Source organism: Chrysemys picta, chromosome 9 (genome assembly GCF_011386835.1).
Source record: "Chrysemys picta bellii isolate R12L10 chromosome 9, ASM1138683v2, whole genome shotgun sequence".
NCBI lineage: Eukaryota > Metazoa > Chordata > Testudines > Emydidae > Chrysemys > Chrysemys picta.
This window is the reverse complement of record NC_088799.1, coordinates 59,353,894-59,364,476: the sequence shown is the minus strand read 5'-3', so window position 1 is coordinate 59,364,476 and position 10,583 is coordinate 59,353,894.

Genomic DNA, 10,583 nt, shown 5'->3' with positions numbered 1-10,583 from the left:
GAGGGTTTGACATTGCCCATCTCCAGAGGCAGCTGCAGGGATTTCTGCATGAAAAGCATTTTCAGCCGCAGGTCCCTGTCATGATGAACCCTGGCTTTGAGGTTCGTGCAATGGACACACTTGGCAGGGACGTGTGTCTCACTGAGGCACTTCACACAACGTGAGTGTCCATCGGACCTTGTCATAGAGTCCTAACAGGAAGCACATTTCTTGAATCCTGAAGCCCCTGGCATTATTGTACTAGGAATGCCGGGGAAGAGCTTGAGGGAAAAAAATTTTTTTTTTAACTAAGTAACTATTCTAAGGGAAGGGAAACAATTGGGGTATTACTAACTAACTATTTCTATATTCTTTGTGTAACCCTTCTGCCAGGCCGAGTTGATAGCAGCAAGGGCCAGGGTCAGTACATAGGGGTCCCCTACCAACAGCATAACACAAAACCAGCTAGAGCCCCCACCCAGTGACCTGGGAAAATCTTACACACACTCCTGGAGGCCTCGAAGAGGCAATACTTCCCCTCTCGCAAGCACAGAGTCTCGGTGTAGCAGAAAATGTTTAATAACATGAGGTAAACGACATAGCATTAAATTGGGAAAACACCACAACTAGAGTTCATAGATCAAACCATGAGCGAAGACCCACCCCAGGAAATTGGGCCGTGTCCTTTCCCGTTGGTTCTTGAAACCAGCAACCCCAAAATCACCCAAAGTCCTAAATGTCCAACAACCCCCAAAGTCTCTGTCCCTGGTCAGTGCAGCCCCAGAGTTCAAAGGGGGGTGTGCAGGGTGTTAAGGGGCACCTTACGTGATCCGAGGCTGACCGGCCGCCTCTCCGTGGGGTTCCGCCGCAGCCTTCACCACGAGCCGCTCCACTCCACCAGCCGTCCCATGAGCCTCTCCTGCCGTCCCACGAACTGCTCTGCTCTACCAGCTGCTCTGCTCCACTCACCGACCTGTGAGCCGCTCCAGCCGTCCCCACAAATGGCTCTGCTCCGCTCCGCTCACCGTTCCTTGGGTCGCTCCAACCATCCCTGCAAGGCTCCACTCTGCTAGCTGCTCCTCCAGCCATCCCTGCAAACTGCTCCACCAGCTGCTTAGCAATATAGCTTCAGGCTCCCCCGCTAGTTAACACAGCACTCAGTGATCTCAGCTCTTAGTAACTTTAGATCTTTTGTGATTTCAGCTAGTAGTAGGGGAGCCCCACTGCTGGTACACTAGTAGCCCAAAGTGAATTCAGCTCAGCAGCCTGTAACTAGACTCCTAATAGAATCAAAGTTACCTCTGACATTCAACAGTAGAGTAGAGAGGAGGCAGTGCAATTGGTATTTCAGGCTCACAAAAGAGGCCCACACCACGAGGTACAAGTACCCACCACCCAACCTCTCTCAATTCACTAGGTTTTGTAACTCATGCCCCTTGTCAAGCGAGTGCTACTTAGTTAATGGTGAGTCCTTCTGTCATACAACAGTTCCACTGGCCTTGATTCACAGAATCAGGGTAACAAAACTTATTCTTCCTGCCCCAATAACAGATAAACTGGGGATGCCACACCAGCCAAAGTAACCACTTTCAGTTGCTGTTGTCTCATGCCAGGCAGGTGGGTGTGCCTATGCAAACAAGATCAGCCCCTGGAGTTATTTTCCACACTCGCCATAATTCACCACCAGATGTCAGATGTCAGGGTAGAGCTCATCCTGACTCTGCTTACATTTGTAATTGTTTCCTTCAGAGACCAAGGAAGAGGATCAGCACTGCCCCAAGTCCCGTCTTCAGCCGAGGACGGTTGAGAAGGAACCAAGGCGGGTGCGGAACACACGCGCTCAGGCAGACTCTAATGAGGCCGCAAGACAGCAGCTGAGCGCGTGCGTCCTGGCCAGGCACTGCTACAGAAGATCTCCGATCAACGGCGCCGGGACGCACCGTCACCTGGAGTGGAGCACCCACAGGGACAGCACTCGAAGAAGAACCTCTATTTATTAATGATTACCAAAACAGAATGCACATGCTAAGCAGGGACGGATTAATTTTTTGTGGGCCCAGCACCAAATATATTTGTGGGCCCCCATTGGGGAAATAGGGCATGTGATAGGGGGGCGGTTCGCAGAGCAAGGGGCCAGTGGGGGGCCACTCAGCCCAGCACAAGGGCACTGTTTACAAACCCACAACTGCTAGATGCACACTGGCCCGCCCAGCCCTGTGCTGCCAGCATGCCCCTTCCACACTGCCCCCCTGCCCAGCACCCCACCCTTATGCCCAGCACCCCCTCGCCCAGAGACCTCCCCCACAGATCCCTATGTCCAATGCCCTAGACCCTCTATGCCCAGCACCCCCTGCCCAGAGACCCCTCCCGTTGACCTCCCACCACAACTGCACAGCACCCTGCACACCATACCCCCTGCCCAGCTTCCGCACCCACAGATCCCCTACTGTCCAGCACCCCCTTCACAGTCCCAACATCACAACTGTACAGTGCCCCATATTTCTGAGGGAATTCTGCATCAAATTCTGGGCATAATATTTTTAAATTCTGCAATTTTTTTTTTACAATAAATAAATGTGGAAGCTCCACCATGGCAGTGGGGCTGCATGGAAATGGGAGAATACCCTGCAGCCTCCCTGGGACAGGGACTTGGCAGTGAGGCTGCACCTGACCCTGGCACAGAATAAGGGTCATGCTTGCCAGAGAAATACCCTGGGGCCCTGCCCCTTTTGCGCCAGGCACACCAGATGTGGGCAGGGAGGCTCAGCCTGGCAGCAGGATCCAAGTGCAGAGGGACTTAGTGTGGGAGGGATCCAGATGGGGGTAAGAGGGTTCTGTGTGGGGCAGTCTGGGTGCGAGCAGCTCAGTGGGGGATCTGGATGCACAGGGAGGTTCCAGATGCAGGGGCAATGGGAGTCTGAAGGGGGAACCAAGTGAAAGTGGTTGGAGCTCAGCGGGGGGTGGAGAGGGGTCTAGGTGCAGGGGAGGTGGGGTTCATTTGGGTGGGGGTCCAGGTGTAGGTGTTTGGGGCTCAGTGCGGAGGGTGTCTGGGGGGGGGGTTCACCGGGGTAGTATAGATGCAGGGGAGGTGGGGCTTGTTAGGGTGAGGGTTCGAGGGCTTGCTTAACAGGGGAGCCCCAGCTGCTGCCAAGGGGATCTGCATGCTGTGCCCCCGCTTCCCCATCCCCTTCTCTTTCCCATCCCGTGCCCCTTCCTCACCGTTCCATCTCCTCCCCATCCCACCCCCTTCTTTCCCCACTGCCTCTTCCCCCTTCCCTTTCTCTTCCCCATCCCATGCCCCTTCCCCACTGCTCCATCTCCTCCCCATCCCACCCTCTTCCTTCCCCCTTCCTCTTTCCCCCTGCCCCCACTTCCCCCATCCCTTTCTCTTCCCCACCCCATGCCCCTTCCCCACTGCTCCATCTCCTCCCCATCCCACCCTCTTCCTTCTCCCTTCCTCTTTCCCCCTGCCCCCGCTTCCCCCATCCCTTTCTCTTCCCCATCCCATGCCCCTTCTCCAATGCTCCATCTCCTCCCCAGGCTTGGGGGCAGGAGGGAAACTGCCCCCCAGTACTCACCGGCGGAGCGGAGCGGGCTGGGGCCGGATCTCTCCACTTCCTGCCACCCAGTGATTGCAGGGCACGCCCGACCCCTGCTATAGTCCCCCAGGACGTTGCTCAAGGGAAGGGGCAGAGTGGGGGCGGGGCTGGGGCGGAGCAGATTGAACTTTTCTTGATGGCAGTCAGGATCAGGTCATCTGGGAGACTCTAGCTTCTGCTCTGCAGAGTGTGGTTGGCATGGTGTTGAGGTCTGGCAGCTCTGATCTAGGGGCTGTGTGCTGGAGTTGGTTTCCAAGAACTTCCTTTTGGACCCCAGTTTATATAGCGAAACTTGAATCCTCCTTAGCTATATCTTAACCAATCATTTTAGTAAAATATTACTAAACAATTTTCTAATCAATCCTAACATATTGTAAAACAATTCTTTATCCAATCATTCCCCACCACCTTGATTTATACCTAGCAATATTAGTTATGCAACAGTCTGAAACTATCAAAGAAATAGACAGAGACCATACAGATAAACAATAGAGGAGTGGGGACCATAAACGCAAAACAATAGAAGTATAGATTTTTACAATCACAACTATTGATAAGTGATTTCTTGTCAGACAAGATGCTATCAAACAAAGTTTTCTTTAACCATCTTAAGATCCATTTCTTTATCTGGTGGCAGTGGGTACTGTTAGGCCAGGATCACCTTCTTAATAGCCGGATGTTACATTGTTTTAATGTAATTTAGATGGAAGGTGGGGATGTGACTTTCTCCTTCTTGGCTAATGGCTGCTGCTGTCCTAATAAAAAGAAGAACAGGAGTACTTGTGTCACCTTAGAGACTAACAAATTTATTAGAGCATAAGCTTTCGTGGACTACAGCCCACTTCTTCGGATGCATATAGAATGCTGTCCTAATATGGCTGCAGACAAAAGCCTTATCCTGGCCCCTGCCCAGGGCCGTCCCTAGACATCTTGGTGCTCTACACAGTCCCCCCCCGTGGGGGGGCTGTGTAGGGCCCCAGGCCTCTGCAGGGGGGGGGCTGGCCCCAGGCCTCCGCGGGGCTGGCCCCAGGCCTCTGCGGGGCTGGCCCCAGGCCTCTGCGGGGCGAGGGGGGCAGGATCAGGCTTGGGAGGTGGGGGGGAACGACCCTCCAGCACTCACCAGCAGCGTGGAGCGGGCTTGGGCCGGGTCGCTCCACTTACCGCCACCGGTAAGTTCAGGCCCGACCCTGCTGCAGTCCTCAGCGGAGTGGGGGCAGGGCTGGGGCGGAGCAGGGGTGAGAAGAAGTGGGGTGGGTCGGAGCAGGAGTAGGGGCTTTAGGGAAGGGGTGGAGTGGGGGGAGGGGCTGGGGCAGAGCAGGGGCAGGAAGAGGCAAGGTGGAGCAGGGGCAGGGGCCGTGGGGAAGAGGCAGAGCAGGGGCTGGAGCAGCTGCATAGGGCACCAGGAAATTTGGTGCCCCAAAGTTACTGGTGTCCTACACAGCTGCGTACTTTGCGTATGGGTAAGGATGGCCCTGCCCCTGCCCGCATCCAGCCCTTCCCTCAAACAGTGGTTGCTACTCTGCGCTGGGCTCATCTGTTAGTCCCGACTGGGCTGGGGATGGATGAGGAATGCATTTCCCCTGGATGGAGTGGCCCAGGCCAAGCCAGACCTACCCCCAAAAACCTTCCCCAGCTCTGCGCGTGCACACACACACCCTGTTTCCTGCCCTCATTGCTTCTCAGCCATGAGAAGAGGGGTCACTATACAGGGAGGTGCTCCCCCATCCACCCAACCCCCGTGCATCTGGACCACCCCATACCCAGACCCTACACTGAGCCCCTCTCCCCCTGCATCCAGACCTCCACCGAGCCCTCCCCCTACACCCAGACCATCCCCCTGCATCCAGACCCCCAACCGAACCCCACCCCCTGCACCCAGACCACCCCCTGCTGCACTCCCCCGGACTTGAACCCCCACCCTGACGAGCCCCACACCCTATGCACCTGGAACAGCCCACAAGCTCCCCGCACCTGGACCCCCACCCCGTTGAGCCCCAACCACCTTCACCTGGACCCTTCCTGCAGAGTCCCATTGCCCCTGCACCCAGAACCCCCCAAACAGCCCCTGTGCTTCCAGATCCTCCCCACACCCGAACCTCCCCCCCCCCAGTGAGCCACCCACATTCAGATTGCCCCACACAAAACCCTCTCACCCCACACCTGGATCCCCCCACACTAAACCCCTTCACAGCTGAGCTTGCCTGCCCACACCTGGTGTGGGCTGCTAACTCTCGTTAGTTGCTTCGCCTGCTACCCCTGGGGGAATTCTGAGCCAAAAAAAATAAAATTTCTGCCCACAATATTTTAAAGTTCTGCAAATTTATTTGTCAATAAATAAATGTGGAGGCTCCAGCAGGGCAATGGGGAGCACAGGTCACTGCTGCATGGATGTGAGAGATCATCCTGCAGCCCCCCCAAACTCTCAGAAAAAGACACTGTGGTGAGGCTCCACCTGACCCTGACACAGTGCAAGAGCCAGACCTGCCCCAGAGGTCTGTGTCCTGGGGACGGGGGAGGGGCTGCAGGGTGATATCACACCTCTGTGCAGAACAATGGCCTGTGCTCCCCAATGCCATGTGGGAGCCTCCACATTTATTATTGACAAATAAAATTTGCAGATTTTGCAGAAATTTAAAATATTGTGTGCAGAATTTTATTTTTTTGGTGCAGAATTCCCCCAGGAGTAAATCAGGACCCAGAAATCCTCCCAGAAATGTAAAGAGCTACCTTACAACTTTTAACAGTGCACCACACACTCCTAGAATAAATACAGCCAGCAGACTTCTCTACTCCAGACCCTGGCTTTCCTCAGCCTTAATATGGAAGTGAAAGCTGCAGAGAGTACAGGTCCTATGATAGGTTCTCAGGAGCTCAGAGGGGAGCCATGAGGTCCAGGGCGGAAGCAGCCTGCCACCTCCTACTCCTCAAAGCCTCATCCTATGAGGATGGTACCCCAGTTCATCAGGGTTTGTAATTCTCTGCAGCCCTCGTAATGTTCCCCAGAGAGCTCCCCGCTGCATCAATCCTTACTCCTGCAGTTACTGGAGATTTACTGCACTAAGTACAAAGAGAATCGGGCCCTGTCAGCCCTTCAGGGCCTGCACAGCTCTGGGAGAGGGAGCCAGGGGCTTGCCAGGCTCACCTGTCAGCAACAGACATTAACGAGCTGTAACTGCAAGGCCAGATTGTACCTTGGGGTACCCGAGTGCAGCCCTGGGGAGTGGTGGGTCCCCATCCCATGCAGGCTGCAGGGAGGGGGCATTTCTGCAGTGTTTGATGGTGAGACAGGCCTGAGGGCAGGCGGGAAGAGAAGAGTTCAGGTGGGTGACCGCCGGGTGACTCACGCATAGTGCACCACATAGAGCCAGCCTGGGTTCTAGTCCCAAATCTGCTATTGACTTGCTGGGTGACCTGGGGCCAGTCCCTCCCCGTCATGGTTGTTCCCCTGCAATGAAGAGATGAGCACTTACTCCACACTAGCGCCATGTGTCTCTGTCCCCCTCTAGTGGCTGGATCACAGAGTCTGCTACAGCCTTTGAGCTCCCGGAGCAGGCTCTTAGCTCAGGCCGGAGAACCCCATGCTCGGAGATCCCTGACTCTGAAATCTCAGATCCAACCTCTGCTGCCAATTATGCACCCAGGGCACAGCATTAAAATCCTAACCCCTGAGTGAAGAGCCCTGGGACTGACAGGTGCAGAGCTCCGCATGCCTGCCAGGTGGTGTCCTTATAGGGACTCCTGCCAAAGGGAGTGAGCTGCCAGCCTCTGCTCAAGAGCAAAGCTGTAAAGCCACTAAGTACCCCGCCCACCTTCAAGCCCCTTAAGGTCTGTCTCTGCTGGTTGCCATGTAGACTCCCTGATGGCAGCTAGCATACTGAGACTGGGGCTTAGCATAGTTTATTCTGCCCATCTCCCTCCTGTGTTAGCTCTTCTTAGGCTGCAGCTGTAAACTCTTTGGGATTAGGGTTGCCAGGCATTCCGTTTTTGACTGGAACGCCCAGTCAAAAAGGGACCCTGGCTCCGGTCAGCATCACTGACCAGGGCGTTGAAAGTCTGGTTGGCTACCCGCAGCGAGTGCAGGCAGGGAGCCTGCCCGGCTCCGTATGGCTCCCGGGAAGTGGCCAGCATCTCCCTCTGGCTCCTAGGCATAGGGGCAGGCACAGGGGCTCCGTGTGCTGCCCCCACCCCGAGCGCCAGCTCCCATTGGCCAGGAACAGCAGCCAATGGGAGCTGCAGGGGCAGCACATGTAGCTGCCTGGCTGTGTCTCCACCTAGGAGCCAGAGGGAGATGCCAGCCACTTTCTGGGAGCCATCTGAGGTCAGCGCTTCCTGGAGCCCACACTCCGAACCCCTTCCCGTGCCCCAACATCCTGCCCCAGTCTGAGACCCCTCCCGCACACTGAACTCCTTGGCCCCAGTCCAGAGCCTCCTCCTGAACCCCAAACTCCTCATCCCTGGCCCCATCCCAGAGCCCACCTCCCCAGCCAGAGCCCTCACCCCCTCCCATGCCCCAACCCTCTGCCTCATTCCGGAGCCCCCTCCTGCACCCAAACTCCCTCCCAGAGCCCCCTCCTTCACTCTGAACCCCTCATTTCTGGCCCCACCCTGGAGCCCACACCCCCAGCCAGAGCCCTCACCCCCCTCCCGCACCCCTGCCCCAGCCCAGTGAAAATGAGTGAATGCGAGCAAGGGTGGGGCAGAGCAAGCAACGGAGGAAGAGGGGAATGGAGTGAGCAGGGGCAGGGCCTTGGAGAAGGTGTGAGGCAGGGGCGGGGCCTCAGGGCAGGGGGCAAGAGTGTTTGGTTTCCTGCAAATAGAAAGTTGGCAACCCTATTTGGGATATGGAGGGTTATTACAGATGTGCAGCACCTAGCCACAAATAGTAACAAGCAGGAGGGTAGAGTTGCCCATTGCAGAGTAGGGCAGGGATGCTGCTCTCTTCCCCCCATCACCTTACTCACCTACAGCCTGATGAATGGGGCTGGAGCCCGGAAAGGCTTCTGGGCTCTGGCTTTTGTTCTTCTCTGTGGCTGCCCAACCCCTGGCTCCCAAGAGGCTCTGCCAGGCAGACGAGAACAAAGGGGTCATTAAAGAGATGAACGCAGATCTCTCCCAGGTGTCTTTACAAAATACTTTCTCCCTTTGTTTAGAAACCATTGAAAAAGGGAGTGACCCTAAAAACACCACAACTCCCTGTAGCTGAGGGAACTGATGAGAGGGAGTGGTGTGTCCTGATGCAGGGAATTATGGGAACTCCCCAAAGGTTTTATAAAGCGCTCTCTGGGCAAGGCCTGTTGACTTGATGGAGCAGTGCTGGCTGCAGTGGTGTATGGTCTTCTAAAAGCAGCTGCCTGACCAGGCCCTTGCTATGGGTGGTTACTAAATGAGCTAGTTTAATAGTCAGCCTTCTGATATGTTTCTAGATCCAAGAGAGGGGCTCCTTTGCTATCTCCTAAACCCCATTAGAAGCACCTGAGTAGCACAAAGGGCAGGGTTAGTCTCTGGTGTCTGACTACCGTGGTTGGAATGGCATGTGAGCAGCAGCCCAGCCCCAAGTGACCAAAGATCCTGAGCCAGGCCCTGCAAATGATCATTGGCTTAAAAATCATCAGGTGTTTTTATATATGACTTGGGTCTGGATGCCTCGAGGGTGCACTCAAGTTCCCTGGTTCAAGCTTATCTTAGCACCCAGGAGGGCTAGGCTCCTCTCTAAAGCCCATTCCTGGCCAATGGGAGCTGGTGCTCGGGGTGAGGGCAGCACACGGAGCCCCTGTGCCTGCCCCTATGCCTAGGAGCCAGAGGGAGATGCTGGCCACTTCCTGTAATCCCATGACTCCAGGGGCTGTGGCTTTATGTAAATCACTTGGGCTAAAGGGGGCTCATCCCCCCCCCCCAATCTGTCTCTGCCTTGTCACTTTCTGAGCTACCCCATGTGCATGCCCAGCTCAGCAAGTGAAACGCCCCGTCCAGTGGTGCTAGGTCCAGGAAAGAGGCAGGGCAAGGCATTGCAGGAGGGCCCCACCTGTGTGGGAATGTGCATGGCACAAGCCACTGTGGTGGGCTCTGAATCTGTGAGTGGCGAGAGCCAATGGGCCAGAGCAGAGCCCAGCCCTGTGGGACAGGAGCCACTGCTGTAGGGTGCGTCTCCAAACACCCCCTCCCAGGGTCTCTGCCTCTCTCCACTGGGCCAGGAAAGAGACCTCCCACACACACCGGAGAGCAGGGCCTGACACCCCATGCCCAGAAAGCAGGACCTGCCCACCCCCTCCACCCCACAGAGCTGGGAACCTGGTTGCTCCCCCTGCCCCCATAGAGAGCTGCCCTCTGTGAGCAGAGCCCTCCTTCCCATGTGGGTAACAGGGCAGTTCCTCAGCCTCCAGGGGCCAGGCTGCATCTCACACCCCACATGTAGCTGAGAGTACCAGGGTGGACACCTTCACTAGCCAGTTTAGTGTCTCCTGCTTCTTCTCTACCACAGCCCAAGGGCTCGGTCAGGTTTGGAATCAGGTGCCCAGCCTGTGCCATAACATCCCCACAGCTAGCTTTACATTTTACTCAGCCCCCTCCCCAGCCCACCGCCTATGGCAAAACCTCCACTGGTGTGAAACTCATGGGCAAATTGTGAGAGTTGGTGACCCTGCAAGCCAGACAGTCCCCAGCTCTTGGGTAGAGCCTCGGAGCTGGCCACAGAAAGAACATTTGAGCAGGAGTTTCCGTAAGCAGGGAGCCCCATGCTGTCATCTTCACTCTTACCCTGGGTGCGATACTACACAACGCATCCAATCCTGAGCCTGTTGATGTCAGTGACAAAACTACCACCAGTGCCGTATCTGCAGACCCCTCACCCCTTTGAGGTGTTAAAGTGAGGTCTGAGGACAGGGCAAAAAGGAAACAGTAGAAACCAACCAGAAGCCCATTTGGTGTTTAAGGCACTTGCAGCATGACAGGGCACTAGGTTAGGAGTTTGAAGCTGATGGGCCCAAATCCTGACTGTTGTTGATGTCC